The 17,178-nt window shown below is 43.5% G+C and overlaps 2 long non-coding RNA genes across 3 annotated transcripts in view; both read left to right on the forward strand.

Moving 5' to 3' along the window:
• The window catches only part of LOC105236654, an 81,779-nt gene that overhangs the window by 18,824 nt on the left and 45,777 nt on the right, over positions 1-17,178 (forward strand). Inside the window, exons 4-5 of one of the 2 annotated variants that reach the window (XR_004623915.1) lie at positions 15,253-15,431; positions 16,979-17,031. This is a non-coding gene — a long non-coding RNA (uncharacterized LOC105236654). Of the gene's footprint in view, positions 1-15,252; positions 15,432-16,350; positions 16,779-16,978; positions 17,032-17,178 lie in introns of those variants that run through there. The other variant, XR_004623924.1, reaches the window with a different exon arrangement.
• Positions 4,786-9,505, forward strand: LOC117801432. The gene is made up of 3 exons (XR_004623934.1): positions 4,786-4,905; positions 7,924-7,998; positions 8,577-9,505. It is a non-coding gene; the product is annotated as an uncharacterized LOC117801432 (long non-coding RNA).

Genomic DNA, 17,178 nt, shown 5'->3' on the forward strand with positions numbered 1-17,178 from the left:
GATAAATAATAGAGTGAAGATTCACACCCGGGCATGTCTGGTTCTAAGGCTTAGCCCACCATCTCCTAATTTATATTTTTTCAAAATTTTTGATTTCCAAGGTGAGACTTTACTTTAAAACACATATGCATGGCAATTTATCAAAATTATCAGTACATTTCCACTTTGACCCAGCTATCCCACTTCTGCAGGAATTGACCTTACAGTCAGACCTGGACACGTACAAAATGACAGATGCACAATGTTATTCACTATGGACTTGTTTCAAAGAGTGAAAGACTAGAGGGGAAATGGTTAAACAAACTATAGTGTATCCATATAAAGCCCTACTGTGGAGTCATATAAAACGTAAGGAAGCGCTCAGTGAATTGATAGAGAGAGATCTTTGGAATACATTGCTAAATTAAACAACAACAACAGCACAAAACCAAGGTGCTAGACAGTGTGTATGGTTTGCCCTCTTTTGTGTAAGAAAGAGTGAAAATAAGTGTATATATTTGTATTTGCTTGTATTTGTGTAAAGAAACACAAAGGATATAAGATACTAATCAAAGTTGGGTGACTTATAAGGGCAGTGAAGAATGGAATAGAAAGATTCAGAGTAGGAATGAATCTTCTCAGCGGGTATTTTTTTTAAAAAAAGATTTATTTATTTGAGAGAGAGAGAGATTGAGAGAGGGAATGAGCAGAGGGAGAGGCAGAGGGAGAGGGAGAAGCAGATACCCTGGAGCCCGACTCTGGGCTTGATCCCAACACCATGGAATCATGACCTGAGCTGAAGGCAGATGCTTCACTAACTGAGCCATTCACGTGCCCCTCTCAGTGGATATTTTTTTAGATTTGAAACATGTGAATGTATTACCTGTTCAAAATAATTAAAACATTGAAAATGTAGTATACTTACCCATTAATATCTATCTTGATTTAAAACTTATTTCTGTCCCAGAAAGATGTATTTGGTTTATGGATTTACAATATTCCTGTGCTTAGAAATCCATCCACCCATCCACCCAGCCATCCAACATAATTATTCATCTGTGTGTCAGGTGTTGGGCTAGCCGTAAGGGAAATAATTGAGATAACGGACATAGTTTTTGCTCTCCTTCTAGCTATAAAGACAGACATTAGTCAGATCACCCCATAAGGACACTAAAACAGCAACTATCTTACAAAAAATGTGAAAAAAGGATGTAAGCTATTCTGGGATGGGGTAGTTGAGGACATATCAGGGAAGGCTTTCCTGAGGAAGTGGCTACTGAACTTTGGGAAATGTAGGAGGTAAGAGGTGAACAGAGGGAGCAGAGGCAGAAGGAACAGTATTTGCAAAGTCTCTGCAGCAAGAAAGTACAGTATTTGAAGAACTCAAAGAAGGCAGGGCTGCTGCTGTGTTGGGGGCAGAGGACATGGGTGGACATGTTAGAGAGGGAGGGGGTGCAGACATGCAGGATCTTGGGGGGCATATTGAGGATGAGGGTCTTTGTAATTAAAGCAGAACTGGAAGCCACTGGAGAGGTTGAGACTACAGTGGGGCAGCATGATCCCATTTATGTCCTGAGAAGATCAGCGGCTGCTCTTTGGAGAATGGTGGGGGTGTGCAGCAAAAGTCAAATTAGTTGGAGTGCTATCACTGGAAAGTAGGCGAAGAGTGAGCTTCGTTTGGACCAGGATGGAAGTTAGGGTTAAGTAGATGGATTCAAGAGAAAGTGAAACCAAGTGGTCTTGATGATGGGTTGTGTAAGGGTGAAGGAGAAAAGTCCAAATGGATGAATTTCTGGTGATTGCAACTGGATGGATAGGCTGCCATTTCCTGAAAGAAAACATTAGGTCAGGGTGTTCGTTGGGGGACACATTGAACATGGGGATTCTTGGACTTCCTGGTAGGTGACTAATGATCTGGAAAGGCAGTACACAGATTATGTCACAATTGCATTTTTAGAGGACTACAGACTTGGTTAACAATACCAGTAAAATGTTGCTCACTTATGAGTCTGACGTTCTTTATTTTTCTACATACGACATCAGTTCTTGACAAAGTATTTCTCCACACATCTCCTTCCAAAAAACACACACCATGTGTTTTCAGGGCATGGTTTTATTAGATCCGTTCTCTGCCTACTCTTGAAGAGGAAGATTGTTGTTTCCCCCGATGAGCCCATTGCAGTCTGCTTTCTCAGGTGGTAGTTTGGACCAGTCAACAACAAAGTTGTCTTTTTTCTTCTGGTTCCCCCTGTGAGGGCTTAGTTGTTAATCTTCCCTTGTGTTTCATTTTCCATTTGTGTTTTTAAGAATACTGTCATTGTTGTTCTCATCACTGGTTCTGTATTTGCAGGGACCCTTTTTCTTTATTTTCTTTTAGCGTTCAACAGAATGGTTTTCGGTAACTTGAGGCCACCTTGGGGAATGCAGCCATCGTACATTCGGTCCTGCCGTGTGGCAGCGCCGCTGCTGGAGTTTTCACGGGCTCCGTGTGCTGGTGCTGGGCTTTTGTCTTCCCAATTTCTAAAATATAACACTGATGCTGTTTCTGGTATCTGTGGAAGGAGCCATGGGATAATTGGGACTTTCCCAAGGGGAACACTTGACTATATAAAAAGGAGAAGATGAGAAATTCCTTTATGTTCCAGAAACTATACAATTGATGAGTTAAAAAAATTCTGTTTGTTTCTGCACAACTTATCCGACCATAGAACCACATTCAGCAAGAGGCACAGTGACCTCTTTGGGAAATGGAGCAAACTGAACACCTGCCAAATTTTGTGGCCTGAAGGCAGCTCCAGTGACTGACGTCCAAAAGATCTGTTATGACAGCTTGTTTTGAAAATGTGTTTGCTCTAGCAATGCAAGACTCATTTTTCAACTAATAAATCTTTTCAGTGTCTCTGAACGGGGTGGTGGATGACCAAATTCTCAAGTTATTGGTAGAGACATACAGAAAGATGAGAGGTTTAGCAAGGGAACAATGTCAAGAAGATGAAGAATGCAACTTTAGTGAGGCTCAGGCACAGTCTCTAACTCTTGGCCTTTAGGCATATCTTATAGGCACTATGGCAGCCATGGGTATGGGCTCAAATCTTCAATGGTAAGGTTGGAAATTAACCTATAGCCTCAGCTGCTAGTGCTCTAAAATCCATCACTTGGTGGCACTGAGGCCATCCTTCCCATGACTGAGCCCTTGCTCAAGTGGGACAGAGAGGCAGCTCCATTTCTGGGAAAGATGGGATGCCTCTGACTGTGCCTCCAGCCCTCCCCAGTAGCGTTGCCCAACCTTCTGTAGAACTGCTCTACAGTTCAGAAGGCATCCCCTTGAACTTCCTTCCTCCCCTCCCCTTCAGCATCTCCTGGAGCCTCCTGTGGCTCATTCCCATGTCCTCTCATAAGGCAGCTCTCTTAATAAATGACTTGTACATGTCATCCCCTCTTGGTTTTTGCTTTTCAGAAGACCTTGACTAATGCAGGCCCCTGTTTTTAAAAAAATCCTCTTTAGAAGGGAGACATGGAACTCCCACTTGCCCACCTTTCCTACTGCCCTGTATCTAGCCTGATTCACACAAAGGTGTTATGTGTCTGGCCCCTGGAGGTGTTTGATTTTACTTCCCAGATCTTATATCCTGTTTGTTTGTTTGTTTGTTTATTTATTTATTTATTTATTTATTTATTTATTTATGTTGAATTAGCCAATATATAGTACATCATTAGTTTTTGATGTAGTGTTCAGCAATTCATTAGCTGCATATAATATCCAGTGCTTATCACATCACATGCACTCCTTAATACCCATCACCCGGTTACCCTAACCCCCCACCCCCTCCTATAACCCTCAGTTTGTTTCCTGGAGTCCAGAGTCTCTCATGGTTTGTCTCCCTCTCTGATTTCTTCCCATTCCATTTTCCCTCCCTTCCCCTATTGGCCTCTGCACTATCCCTTATATTCCACATATGAGTGAAACCATATGATGATTGTCTTTCTCTGCTTGACTTCTTTCACTTAGCATAATCCCCTCCAGTTCCACCCATGTCAGTGCAAATGGTGGGTATTCATCCTTTCTGATGGCTGAGTAATATTCCATTGTATATATGAGCCACATCTTCTTTATCCATTCATCTGTTGAAGGACATCTTAGCTCCTTCCACAGTTTGGCTATTGTGGACATTGCTGCTATGAATATTGTGGTGCAGGTGCCCCTTCTTTTCACTACATGTGTATCTTTGGGGTAAATACCACATCTTATATCCTCTTATATAGAATAGTAGAGTTAAAGAAATAGGGGAGGTCTGGCCGATTAGGAAAATATTATACCTTTGGGATTATGCGGTTGAACTATTTGATTAGTTGGAAGTTTACTTGGAAGTTACCAAACTTGGATGTCATGATAACTTAATTTATGAATGACCCATCTAACTTTTATTTTTCAGCAGCTCATTTAAATTTTCTCTATTTTAACTTAACCTGTGGGTTCATAGAGTTTTCTCAAAATTAGAAATTTGTGGAAGTATAGATACACTTCGCCTTTCTTTAATTTGCGTCATTGTTGAATGGCCAAATTCTCTACAGTATTTGAGAAGCCTTAGGTTATGTTTACTAGTCCCCACTCTTCCCCCGGGGAAGAAGTGGATTCAACAGTTTCTCTTAATACCTGGTGCGCTTATAGTGATATTGTCCTATGATTTCACTAAATAACTTTTTGAAGAGTTTCCAAACAATAAAATAGTTTCCAAGCTGCTATTATTAAAATTTCCAATAGTTATTTTTATAAAATAATTTTTCTCTTTTTCTTTCCTTTGAAAGGTAACTCATTGCCTCAATTACTCTTCTTGATTTCTGATGTAATTGAATCTGAGCTTTGTGATGGTGGTGATTATTAGCCAAAAAGATGACCATATTTCTTTCAAGTTGGGAGAACACATGGTAAGATAAATGTCCTTCTGCCACCATAGAAAGTTTTTGTTGCCCTCCAGAAATAACATGGATACAGTCGGGGCCAACTACATAATTGTTGGGGCCCTGTGCACTGCTTGTTGAATAAGGTAGACAAAAAGAGCTGTTAAAGGCACTAAAATATGAAGCTTTTCCCTTCATTTCATGAATCTTCTCTGTTCATTTCTACTCTTCATTGTCCCATTGGACTTCACTTACAAAACACAAGTTCAAAGGTGAAATTATTAAGAATTTCAAGACATTGACAGCAGAACATTAAACCAAACATGGGAGTCTTTCTGAGGGCACTCTTATGAAGCTGGCCTTGGGAACAACTGACCAGTGACTCAATAAGCAAGCTGGAAACCAGAGGAAACATTTTCTTTCTTCTCTCTAGAGTCTATCAGGTGGAGATGTGCACAGAGATCATGGCTGTTGCTGGACTCAGGGCTTCAAAGTGGAATGGAAGACACAAGGCTTTGTGTCTGGTGTGCAAGGGCATGAGCAAGTTTTCTTCTCCTATTTTTGTCCTTGGTTCTCCTGCACAATGGCTTCATTGTACTGTCTACCTTAGTGGAGAGAAGGGTGATGATTACTTGTTCATGGTGGGCAATTTTATTTTGACTTTCCATTTTAAACATTTTACATCATTGTATTTACTGAGTGCCCTATGGTGGTTTCTGGTTAGTTGTCATTACTATCTCCCTGTCCTCATGGAGCTTCCATTCTTATACAGAGAAACATGGAATAAGAATAAAAGACCAGGGGCGCCTGGGTGGCACAGCGGTCAAGCGTCTGCCTTCGGCTCAGGGCGTGATCCCGGCGTTATGGGATCGAGCCCCACATCAGGCTCTTCTGCTATGAGCCTGCTTCTTCCTCTCCCACTCCCCCTGCTTGTGTTCCCTCTCTTGCTGGCTGTCTCTATCTCTGTCAAATAAATAATAAATAAAAATCTTTAAAAAAAAAAAAGAAAAAAAAAAGAATAAAAGACCAGACACAATGTAAAGACTGTCAAGTATAGAGGAGCTGTGAAGGAAAGTTGAATAGAGAAAGCAGTTGGGTATGGTGGGGCAGGGGCTCTACAATTATCAACAGGATAGTTTGGGAAATCCTCACCCAGAAGGTGGCATTTGAATGAAGACCTGCAGGAGAGAAAGGAGGCAGCTGAGCTGCCCTCAGGGAAGAGTGTCTGGGAGGGTCATAGGTCAACGAATCTGCAGTGGGAGCAGAAAATATTGTCCTTCATTGACACTGCATGAACTTTTGATGCAGTTTTACATGAAAATATCCTTCCCCCTTTTTAGGTAGAAAAATAGCTTCCTTGTCAATTCAATTACAAATGAATGAAAAAGAGGTTCTATGCCTCGACTGGATGTGGCCACATCTCCCTCAGCAGAGGCACCGCTGGCCTCTGATGTGGACTAACTTCTACAGAGAGACTTTTCTTATTAAAGGACATCTCTTGTTAATGGCTGAGTTCAAAGCAAACTTTAAAAAATCTGATCGATTTCTCATTTATTACATTTTGTTTTGTAAAAGATTTTCTGTCAGTGATTTCAGAATGAAGGTGCCAATAGTAAAATAATTGGTTTATAAATGGAAAGTTAATCAGGCATTCCCCTTTTCACCATCCCCTCCAAGGTCAGGGATATGACTGAAATGCAAAGAAAACACGCTTGTACAGTAGGTAGATGATAGGTTTATGTGAAGGGTCGTCAGCCTTGAGACTCCCACCCAGAGGCAAGTATTGAAGCAAATGGCTCTGTGAGCTTCAGAGGAACAGGGCACAGTTGTAACTGGGAACAGAGGAATGGTATCTGCAGTTACATTAATTGGGATAGCAATTATGAAAGCACCAGGGGCCTCAAGTTTCAGAGCTCACGCTAATCCCCAGGAACACTGTTCCCCTGGTGGATATAATATTGCTGTTTTCCAGGTGCATTCCTCAGATGAATTACATTTCTCAGGCTCGTTTGGTATATGTCACTATCAGGAGCAGGATTTGAGGTTTGCCAGAAGGTTCTTTGGTTTCGTCCTGGCAGCTCTCTGCCTTCCTGGAGTGTCAGTGAACTTGGTAGGAGCGAGGGTCAAAGCCAGTTTGACTTTTGTCTGCAAGTATGAGCTCCGTGTCCTGGTTTCAGTGAAACGCAAGGCAGGAATACAAAGGCCTGCTTCCTGGAACTATTCCAGTTTACGTGATGATAATGTTATTTCTTTAAGATGTGGACTCAAGTGTAGCCATGTCCTGCCTACAGACAGGACAGGGTCTGCTGTGTCGAATGGCTGCTTTGGAATTTCATGGCCTTCTGTTGAACATAGACTACGTTTTCCGGGAAAACAGAATATGAGAATAGTTGGCAATTCTTCCATAAGCTGAGCTGAATTCCAAGAACAGCATGTAGGTAATCCCACCTGATTCACCTTCAGAGCTCTACTTTGAATTTCTGTTGGTGGCAACAAAGCCGTCATGAGAAACAACATACTTCACCTTTGTAAGTGAAGACTTCCATTAAAAAAGGCAGACAGGTTTAAAAAAGTTGTTTAAGGCTTTTGTCTGATCCTTACCTGAATGAGAAACCCTTCAACGCAACAAAAATATCTACTGTCAAGCCATTGTTGGTTTATATGACATATTCCAAAATCCTTGTAGGAAACTAGGATGGCATTTGAAAGGATCAGTGTGACAGAACTATGTTCCATGAGTACATTCATCTCAACCAGTGACGTTTCAGTATTCCCGTTGGGGTTGACTTTTGAAGCCTTTACATAAGTAAGAATTGGTACATGTGAGATCCTGCAGGTTTTGCAAGTTTAACATGTCATTTCTCTCTTCTTCTACCCTCTTTACAGGAAATGCTAAGTTACTAAGTTCATTGCTATTTCCTGAAATGGTATCGTTATTTCCTGTCTGAAGAGCTGTAAGGGTGGGTCTCTAGGACACTGTGCCTAAGAGTTAATGATTCCACTGCTGATATTTCCCAGAATATTTCATTCTTTCTTTTCTGTTAGGCAAAGACCCAAGGAGGTTAGGTCTGAAAAGCAACACAAAACATGAACCACTCCCTCCTTGGACCTTTTCTGCGAGTAAGTAATTTTTTTTTCCCTCTAGAAACCGCTGCCACTTTTGAACAACGTCTCATGGATGTTTGGTGACACAGGGGATGGGGAGAGGACTGGGCGGGGATGTACTGGAGCTCTTTGCCATTGCATTCCTGCTTGCTTGGCCAGAATTGATTAGGGACTAGACAGAGAGCATTTAGGTTGAGTTTGTTATAGAAGACGAAGGGAAGCCAGGCAGGATACCCATTATAGACCCATGTGCTTCATATTTAAAGAAGAATGTATTTTTAGGTTAAATTAACTTCAGAAGCATAAACCAGGTTGATTTCTGTTAGAGTGCAGTTGAGTTCCCTGTCCCTAGCTCTGGTTCCACAAACCTGCCCTCAAGCTCATCCTTTCACATTGAGCCCTTCTCAGTTTTGGAGTCCATGGGCTGGTAATGAGCACATCCCCAGTCTGAGAATATCTATGGTTGCCAGAAGCTCACAGAGAAAAGTATCTGGAAGCTTTTTATCTCTCAGCTGAAATGTCTTCCTGAGGACACATGCATAGTGTCATCGTGACGCTTACGATCTTAATTTCAAATCCTTTTCCCTTTACAGAGAATAGTTCGAATCATTACCCATTTCTCCAACGAGCCAGATCCTTTGGAAATCATGCAAAAACACCAAGAGCAATAACAAGACCAGCAACACAAAATAGGTTAGAAAGTCTGTGAAGATCTGTTTCTCTTGGCTTCTTGGACAGTGGTCAGTAGAGAGCTGTGGCAATGTGATCTCAGTTCAGGGGCATATGGCATAGCATATTAAGGGAGGAGCGGGTGCCTGTCAAAGACCAGTGTAGGAGGTCTGTGCTTTCCAGGCAGTGGCTATCCAGCCAGAGTCACTCTTGTGCTTGCAGTGGGCATTGCTCGCTCTGACACAGTTTGTTAGGGCTCAGAATGGTCTTCGGGTTTCTTCTCTACCTCTTCTTCTGCTACCCAACTGGCCCCGCACTTGTCTTTTAGAAGACTGACTGAAAGGTCCACCAGTATGGAAACAGAGTGGAAAGATCTGGAATGACTCCTGGCTAACTGAGGAGCTCTGGTCTTCTCTGCTTCTCCGTCCTTGCATGACCAGGCATAGGAGAGGTCGTCTGCAGAATGGCCAGTAGGCGTTCTCTCTAGAAGCCTCCCTGGATGGCTTACCAAAGGGAATTTACCACACTTGGGTTTGGCTTTAGGCAACAGCCTCAGAAAGAGTATCGGGTCAATACATTAAAACACGGGACCGCTGCTCTCCAGCACAGATACACAATTACTTGACTCAGGACACTCAAGTGTAAAACCAGAATTCTGATCCATCGATTTTCCACAAAAAATATAACTGCACAGAGGCTGGAGTCTCAAGAACTCCACAGAGCTCATGCTACCTGGGGCGCGAACTCACAATCAGAGAAAATGTGGTCAGCCAGGATTCAGAACCAGGAGTGTTCATGATAAGGTTTCAGTTAAAGTGATGCATGTTCTCTGTTGTGGGTTGAATGGTGCCCCCCCCCCAAAAAAAACCCCAAATAGGTCCACCTGGAACCTGTGACTGTAACCTTATTTGGTCTTTGCAGATGCAATTAAGTTAACAATCTCAAGATAAAATCATCCTAGATTAAGGTGGACCCTAAATCCAAAGACAAATTACAAATTTTAAGTGTCCTTGTAAGTAAAAAGGAGGGGAGAAGGCAGAGAAAAGATGGCTGTGTAAAGATGATCCAGAGATTGGAGTTATGAAATTTCAAGTCAAGGAATGCCAATCCCACAGGGCTGGGCAGCTTCTGTGGCTCACCAGTCTCCATTATAAGGAACATATTTTGTCTTTAGATATGTTAATTGGGTCATGAGGGTCTTGCTGGTCTGGAAGCTATTCTTTCTCTTGAACCTCCTTTGTGCTCATTATCTCACAGAGTAGCCACCTTATTCCCCAAAAGTTCTTGGGGACAGTGATGAAAGGGGAAGATCCACTTCCACAGAAAGTATACTCTGCAAGGGCAGAGAATATCAAAGTGTATTTTTTTGTTTCTCTGTGCATTTTCCTGTAAGACCTTGACGGCCCTGACTGGTTCCATGTCTATTTTCTGAGGCCCTGATGGTGAAATCAGCATCGCTTCCATCCTGGTGTACTGAGTCCTCTTCCGAAGGAGTTGTGGGTATTGGATAGAAGAAGAAGCAGACACATAAATTATCTGAGGTTTGGTGTAACTTTTTTCCCAGGGTCAAGACCACCCTTTTTGTCTCCTCCAAAGAAGGCACTGATTGTAACGTCTTTCCTAATTAAAAACTGAGTTTTTCTAAGACACACGTTTCATGGAAGGTGGAATGCTTGCACTGAGTCTTATAGGGTGAGTAGGAATTGCTCCTCTGGTGACCAGGGGGCGTGAGGGCCGTTCAGGTGGGGGGAATGCACATATGGAGGTTTTGGTGGGGCTGCAGCACTGGCCTGGCACACTCACTGACCAGTGTCAGTGACATGGGCCCATTGGGGAGGATTAGGCGAGGGAGTATCATGATCAGATTTGAATTTTTGAAAAAGCCCTTTGATGCCCTGATGGAGAATGGGCAGGAGTGGGATGAGGGTGGAGGAGGAAGGAAGAACAGCCAGCAGACAATGGAAGTAAGTAGTAAGTGTCAAAGTGGGATTTTGTCTTGAGTTGCATGGTTTTAGAATATTCTCTGTCCCAACTCTCATCACATTTCTTCTCCATCCATCTTTCAAAGGTGTTGTGAAGCACAAATGAGATAAAAAGCAGCAAGATATGTGAAAAGCAATATAAATTATTAGCTCATAAGAATGACATTCTATTATGCTGGACAGACCAGTAAAACAGACCTCACACGAGGCTGAATGGAGTAGGAGAAAGAGGGATGGATAATGATGGGTAAGGCAGTGCCCTGTCGGCTGCATTTCTCACGGTCTAACCTTTCTTTCTTTTTTTTTTCTGGCTTTGGTCAACAAATATATATTTTTTAATAATAATTTTTTTATTATGTTATGTTAGTCAGCATACAGTACATCCCCAGTTTTGGATGTAAAGTTCCATGATTCATTACTTGCGTATAACACCAAGTGCACCATGCAATACGTGCCCTCCTTACTACCCATCACCAGCCTATCCCAATCCCCCCCCCGCCCCAAAGCCCTCAGTTTGTTTCCCAGAGTCCAAAGTCTCTCAACTTTTCAATCTTTATAGGAATTCCTAATCTAGATGCCTTTTTGTTGAAGCCAAAATAGGCATAATATACAATTAAACCACTGTCAGTGACAGTATTTCTGGATGAGGAATCATGGCTCCATAACAGGTACTAAACCAAACATAGTCAGAGAATATGGTCCATATGTAAGAAAGAAGTTGCCAGATTCTTCCTAGGGTGTAGGGCCAGTTACATCTATGTTGCTAGCTCTGTTCCTGGCACAGTGAAGGTGACCATTACATTAAAAAACATAATGCAGGGAGCCCACAAAGCCTATCTAGGATTTCTTTGCCATCTGCCGGTATACAACTTTCTTTTCTCTCTATCATGCAACAGGAATTATTCAAGCTGAATCAAACTAATCAAACATTTACCTTTACAAATACAAGGGACTTCTAACCCATACTTTGGTTGTTTCTGCTTACATCTTTCTTTTTCTTGGTCATATGCAAACAGAGGGTGAACCCTGAGCTTGGGAAAATTTCTGCTTTTTTCTCCTTGTTTTTGTTAGCTGAGATTGGAGGTAGAATGCTGAATCAATAGAAATTCATTTTGTGCCTCAGGACTCTTTATGAAGGCAATTCTGACCTCCAGCCACACATATACTATTGGTAATTTGACCTCGGTTTGATTTCCACCTAAGCTGTCATTTTATACACCTACAGAAAGCAAAGGAGGACATTAGTGAAGAGGATATATTTCTAGTAGCAAACAGAAACAGTCAGGTACTGAAAGCTATCCTTGCTCAAATAGCAACTCATGTATTTTCTTTAATTTTTGATCACAGGTGTGTATTTTGTGCCTTCTGGGTGTTCTGGTACACAGTCTGTAACGACTTTTGAGTTTGGCTATAAAATGTTACCTAATGGGTTAACGTCTCTTGCATGTAAAAAGTAATCAGTATTCCCATACTTATAAAGTATATGTATTATTGATCAATGGTTGGGATACTAGAATATTTTTCTCTGATGAAAAAAGTAATTCAAACTCATTTTATAGTAAATTTGGGAAATACATGAAGGTGCAGAAATTACCTGGGATCTATTACTCAGCTATAAATGTCATTATTTGAAGTATTTCCTTTTTTTTCAATGCATATGTAAAATCATTGTGTGTGCATATATATATATATATATATATATACACACACACATATATATGTATGTTACATTATATATAATTTTGAATCCCGTGTCCTTTCCTTCAATATTTAGGTACAGATGTGTCCCTCATGTTATTAAATATTCTTTGACTACACTAGGAATGGTTAAGACTTTAAGTGGTTAATTTAAGATTATTTGATCCTGGGCATGGCTCGATATTTCGGGCTTCCAAGCCAGCATCACCTAAAGGATCCTTTTCCCCTTTGTTTATTAAAAATTAGGGCATCTATATTTCATCTACAGGATGAGAGATGTTTGAAGGGAATCAGGATCTACATATTTTATATTATGGAAACTGTAGTCAGATATATGATTTTTTTTTTGCAGGTCATAGAAGTGATTAAACTTTAGTAAGAGAGGTGATTCCTCCAAATTTGGAGGGCTCAGCTCAAGCTGGTGTTGAATGTAATGCAGTATTTTCCAGAGCTCAAACCAGCCGCAAACCCCTGTATGTGTCTTCTCTTTCATGGCATCAGGAATCACCAAGGATGCAGAGTGTTAGGATTTAAGAGCGCAGACTGGTATGTTGGTCAGACAGGGGATCAGAGGCAGCACAGAGGCTTTGGGGGCACACAGGACAATATGTAACTTATTAGGCAAGGCTTGAGGTCAAGGACAAAGGCAGACTGGACTTTTGGAGAAGGAATTCTGCTTTTACAGGGTAACACCCTTTGGTTCAACTGGCTCCATTTGCTTTACCTCTGCCATTTAGGTGAAGGATGAATCTAAACGGAGGACAACCCACATCGCCATATGCCTGTCCCTTCTAGGAGCTGACCCAGATCAGAATCTAGGCACCAACAGACCTACAGGCCAGTTACATAAAGAGACAGGGTTCTACATGCAAGGTCTAGAGCAAGGGGCTTGTCTGCCGTGGGCTGGGTTGGCCAGGGGGTGCTGAGCAGGATGGGGACCGTAGGGGGACTGCTCCTGGCTCTGCTGGACAAGTGATCCTCAGTGCTCAGATCATGTGAACACCTCCCACCCACCACCACAGCCAAGCACAGGAATCTGCTGGCTCCCTTAGGGGCACCGGCTCCTGTCTCTGCCCCTTGTCTCACTGAACATCTGCTCATATGCGTGTCTCTTGGGTGCCCCTCTGTTCTTCGTATGAGTTCAGAAACCTGCTACCAAATCTGTCTTAGTTTGCTCGGGCTGCTCTTACAAAGTACCACACCCTGCATGACTTCTGGAATAGGATTCTGTTCTCTCCTGGTTCTGGAGGCCAGAAGCCCGACATCAACGTGCCAGCGTGGCTGGTTCCTTCTGAGAGCCCTGGGGAAAGCTACTGTTCCAGGCCTCTTTCCGGGGCTTGTAGATGGCTGTCTTCTTCTTATCTTGTCACATCGTCTTCCCTGGGTGTGTCCCTGTCTGGGTCCACATTTCCCCTCTTCATAAGGACACTAGTCCTATTGCATTAGGGCCCATCCTAACGACTTCATTTTAACTAGATGACCTCTGTAAAGACCCTGTCTTTAAATAAGGTGACACTCGGAGGTGTTGGAGGTTAGGGTTCCCTTCTGTCTTTTTTGGGGAACAAAACTCAACTGACCTGAGTGAGCTCAAGGGTGTCAGTAAACGGTGCTTTCCAACTCCATGTATTTCTGAAGTGTGGTTTGAGTGATGTGTCCTTTCTAAAAATGAAAGGAACAGAATCCTTTAAAATGCTTCCCCTTTGAAGGAATAACTTGGCATGTGTTCTTTACCTGGAGAACCCTATGCTGTTGGATTCATCTTCTCCCCCAGGCGGTTCAGATCAGCGCAAAGGAGAAAACAAAGAGAAGGCATTTTTCTCCAAAGTAAGAGAAGACAATGCAGGACCCATCTGGGGTTAAGCTGGAATGATCTGGCTATCAAGTATCTCAGCGGGTCACCGTCCTGGTGTGTCAGTGTGACAGCGGCTGTCCTTGTGGCCAACTGTACGTGCCAGATGCTACCCGAGGGCTTCCACCTCAGCCCCATTGAGGCTCAGTGGGCTCTCATGGTTCCATGTTGGGCCCAAGAGATGTAGCCAAGAAGAACAGCAGCCTAGCACAGCGGCGGAGAGGGCAGACTCTGCAGCCGGACTGACTGGATGGTGGCCAGTGGAACCCTGGGCAGTTGTCATCTGTAAAATGGGGTTAGTACTAATACCCAGCATCTCCACCGGGGAGTTGTTTTGAAGATTAAATAAATTAATATCTGTAAAGTGCTTAGAACAGGGCCTGGCCTTTAATACACACGACGTGTATTTATCAGATAAAAATAAGGACTTAAGGCTTACTAGGTGCCAGGCACTGTGTTCAACACTTTCAACGGTCTATTAAGAGTGCTATGGGGTCAGTACTGTTCGCCCGACTTCACAGAATAAGGAGCATGGTCCAGAGACTGTTCGAAGTTGCAGAGGTTAAAAGACAGGAGCCAGGTTTCGGAGAGAGGTGTGTCCGACTGGCTGCTGAGCTCGCCACCCCCATGAGGCTGCCTGCAAACGTGGTCGGAGCAGTGGGCCCCCTTCTGGGAGTACCTGAGTCAGCAAACACTTGCTGGGTGTCCGCCACGCGGTGGGAGGTACCCGGCCACAGTTGGCAGAGCGATGGTGACATTTATGAATTAGACTTATTTACATGTACATGTCAGTTCCGGTGTTCATCTGAGCTATGCTCTGCTGCCTTCCTGAGTCACTAATGGTTAGGAGCACGTAATGATGTTACTGAATTTCTTCCCATTTACATTTTGAGTGAAAGCTCTCTGAAAGGTCTCACAAATTATTACTTATGACTGAGTATCTTCCCTAACTTACAGATAATTACTTTCTAATATGGATCAGTTGACAGGACCAATACATTAGTTTGTCCCTCCTGTTGAATGTACTTGCACGTGAAGATCTGATGTGATTCTTGTTCATTCTGTGTGAAGGATGAAGGGAGAGAGCAGAAGGCACATGTGAGCTGTTTACCTTTTTCGACCAGTGCATGGTCCAGAAGGCGTCCCCGTTGGCCCCTGTGAACTGTGGAGATGGCCAGGACGCACTCCTGGGAACACACTAGTGCCAGCGTCCCATGCTGCAGCAGACTGCAAGTGAGCAGAGAGGAAAGGTGTGTTCGTGGGAAGAAAGGTCCCCCATATAAGTGGCCATGAAATTTATTATCCAAACCGGGACTCTTTTCAGAATCAATGAGGATGCTAACAGGGGCGCCTGGGTGGTGCAGTCGTTAAGCGTCTGCCTTCGGCTCAGGGCGTGATCCTGGCATTCTGGGATCGAGCCCCACATCAGGCTCCTTCCACTGGGCGCCTGCTTCTCCCTCTTCCACTCCCTGCTTGTGTTCCCTCTCTCACTGGCTGTCTCTCTCTCTGTCAAATAAATAAATAAAATCTTTAAAAAAAAAATGAGGATGCTAACAATACGTACGCCAGGTCAACAGGTGTAAACCAGGACCGTCCTGGGCTGTGGAGGCGATGGCCACCCTACGGCAGGCTGCCAGGCTGAGGGGTGTGGGTGCAGGCGTGGAGGTGGGCAGCATGACCGTCCTGACTGGGGGTGAGCTGGGGCTGCCTGATGCTGGTGCGGCTAGGCTGCTGGTCTGCCCTAACATGGATGTACATCTGTGGTCGTGAATGGAGGCACCAGGGAAATCCTGTCTGAAGGATTTCTCTAAAATCCTCTCTATCTTTCACTCTAAATCTTCCAATTTGATTAATTACCGTGATTCTCTTTGTAATTTCTCTGGGTGTTTTTTATTTGGAAGCACACAGTCCTTTCTTCTGACCAGGCACTATTGACCTGGCCTCCTCTTTGGGCAGCCAGGATTTTCTACATCGGGGGTGAGCAAGTTTGGCTTTATGACAGTAGTTGACTTTTATTCATTTGTCTCGTAAAATGGTCACTATCAAAGACCTGTGTGTGTAGTGAGATGGGAAGACGTACAAGTATGTGTGTGTGTGTGTGTATGTGTGTGTGTGTGTGTATGTGTGTGTGAGCAAAACCTGTTTGACCCCTGTTCATCCCCTCTGCAGGCTCAGCCTGGCATGGTGCTGGTATTCAGAACCATGAGGAAGGAGAGGATGGCAGGAGAGCTGTTCCAGAGCCCTGACTATACCAGGCTGAGGAGAAAGGGCTGTGACAGGCAGGAAATGTGTGCCCCCCACCCTGGCTTTTCTGCAGGTGGGCACCTGCCACAGGGCCACTGTCGTGCAGGTCTGGAAAGAGCTGTTCCAGGGTTGCTGGCCTACAGAAGCAGGGCTGTGAAGCAAGTCACCAAGTTTCAGCTGGTTCCGCGTATGCCCTGCTCTGGGCTGGAGGGTGGTGGGAGGCTTCATGGAACAGACCCTGATGATTTGGGAAGGAAATGAGGGAGGACAGGAGGGTATCAGTAGCAACAGTTTATCATATTTTTTTAAACTATTTTTTGTTTTTTTAGAGAGAGTGAGCCAGGTATGGGAAAGGGGAGAGGAAGAGGGAAAGAGACAATCTCAAGCAGGCTCCATGCCCAGCACAGAGCCTGATGCAGGGCTCAGTCTTACAGCCCTGAGATTATGACCTGAGCTGAAGTCAAGAGACAGACATTCAACGGACTGAGGCACCCCAGTGTCCCAGTGTATTCTATTTTTTAATTAAAATTTAACTCTTCCTTTTAACCTACAGGGTTGAGATCTTTCCGGAGACAGGCATGCTGTCTTCAGGGCACATGGCACACGGTAAGGCCCACATTCATTCATATACTCTCCTCCTGATCTCCCATCCCATCACATCTGTCCCGGAAATGTGCATAATGTAGAACTGAAGCCTGTTTTCACTTACCGTATTTGCAGAATAATTTCATGTTTCTTAGTCTTTGGTTTTAA

The sequence above is a fragment of the Ailuropoda melanoleuca genome, chromosome 1 (genome assembly GCF_002007445.2).
Source record: "Ailuropoda melanoleuca isolate Jingjing chromosome 1, ASM200744v2, whole genome shotgun sequence".
Classification (NCBI taxonomy): domain Eukaryota; kingdom Metazoa; phylum Chordata; class Mammalia; order Carnivora; family Ursidae; genus Ailuropoda; species Ailuropoda melanoleuca.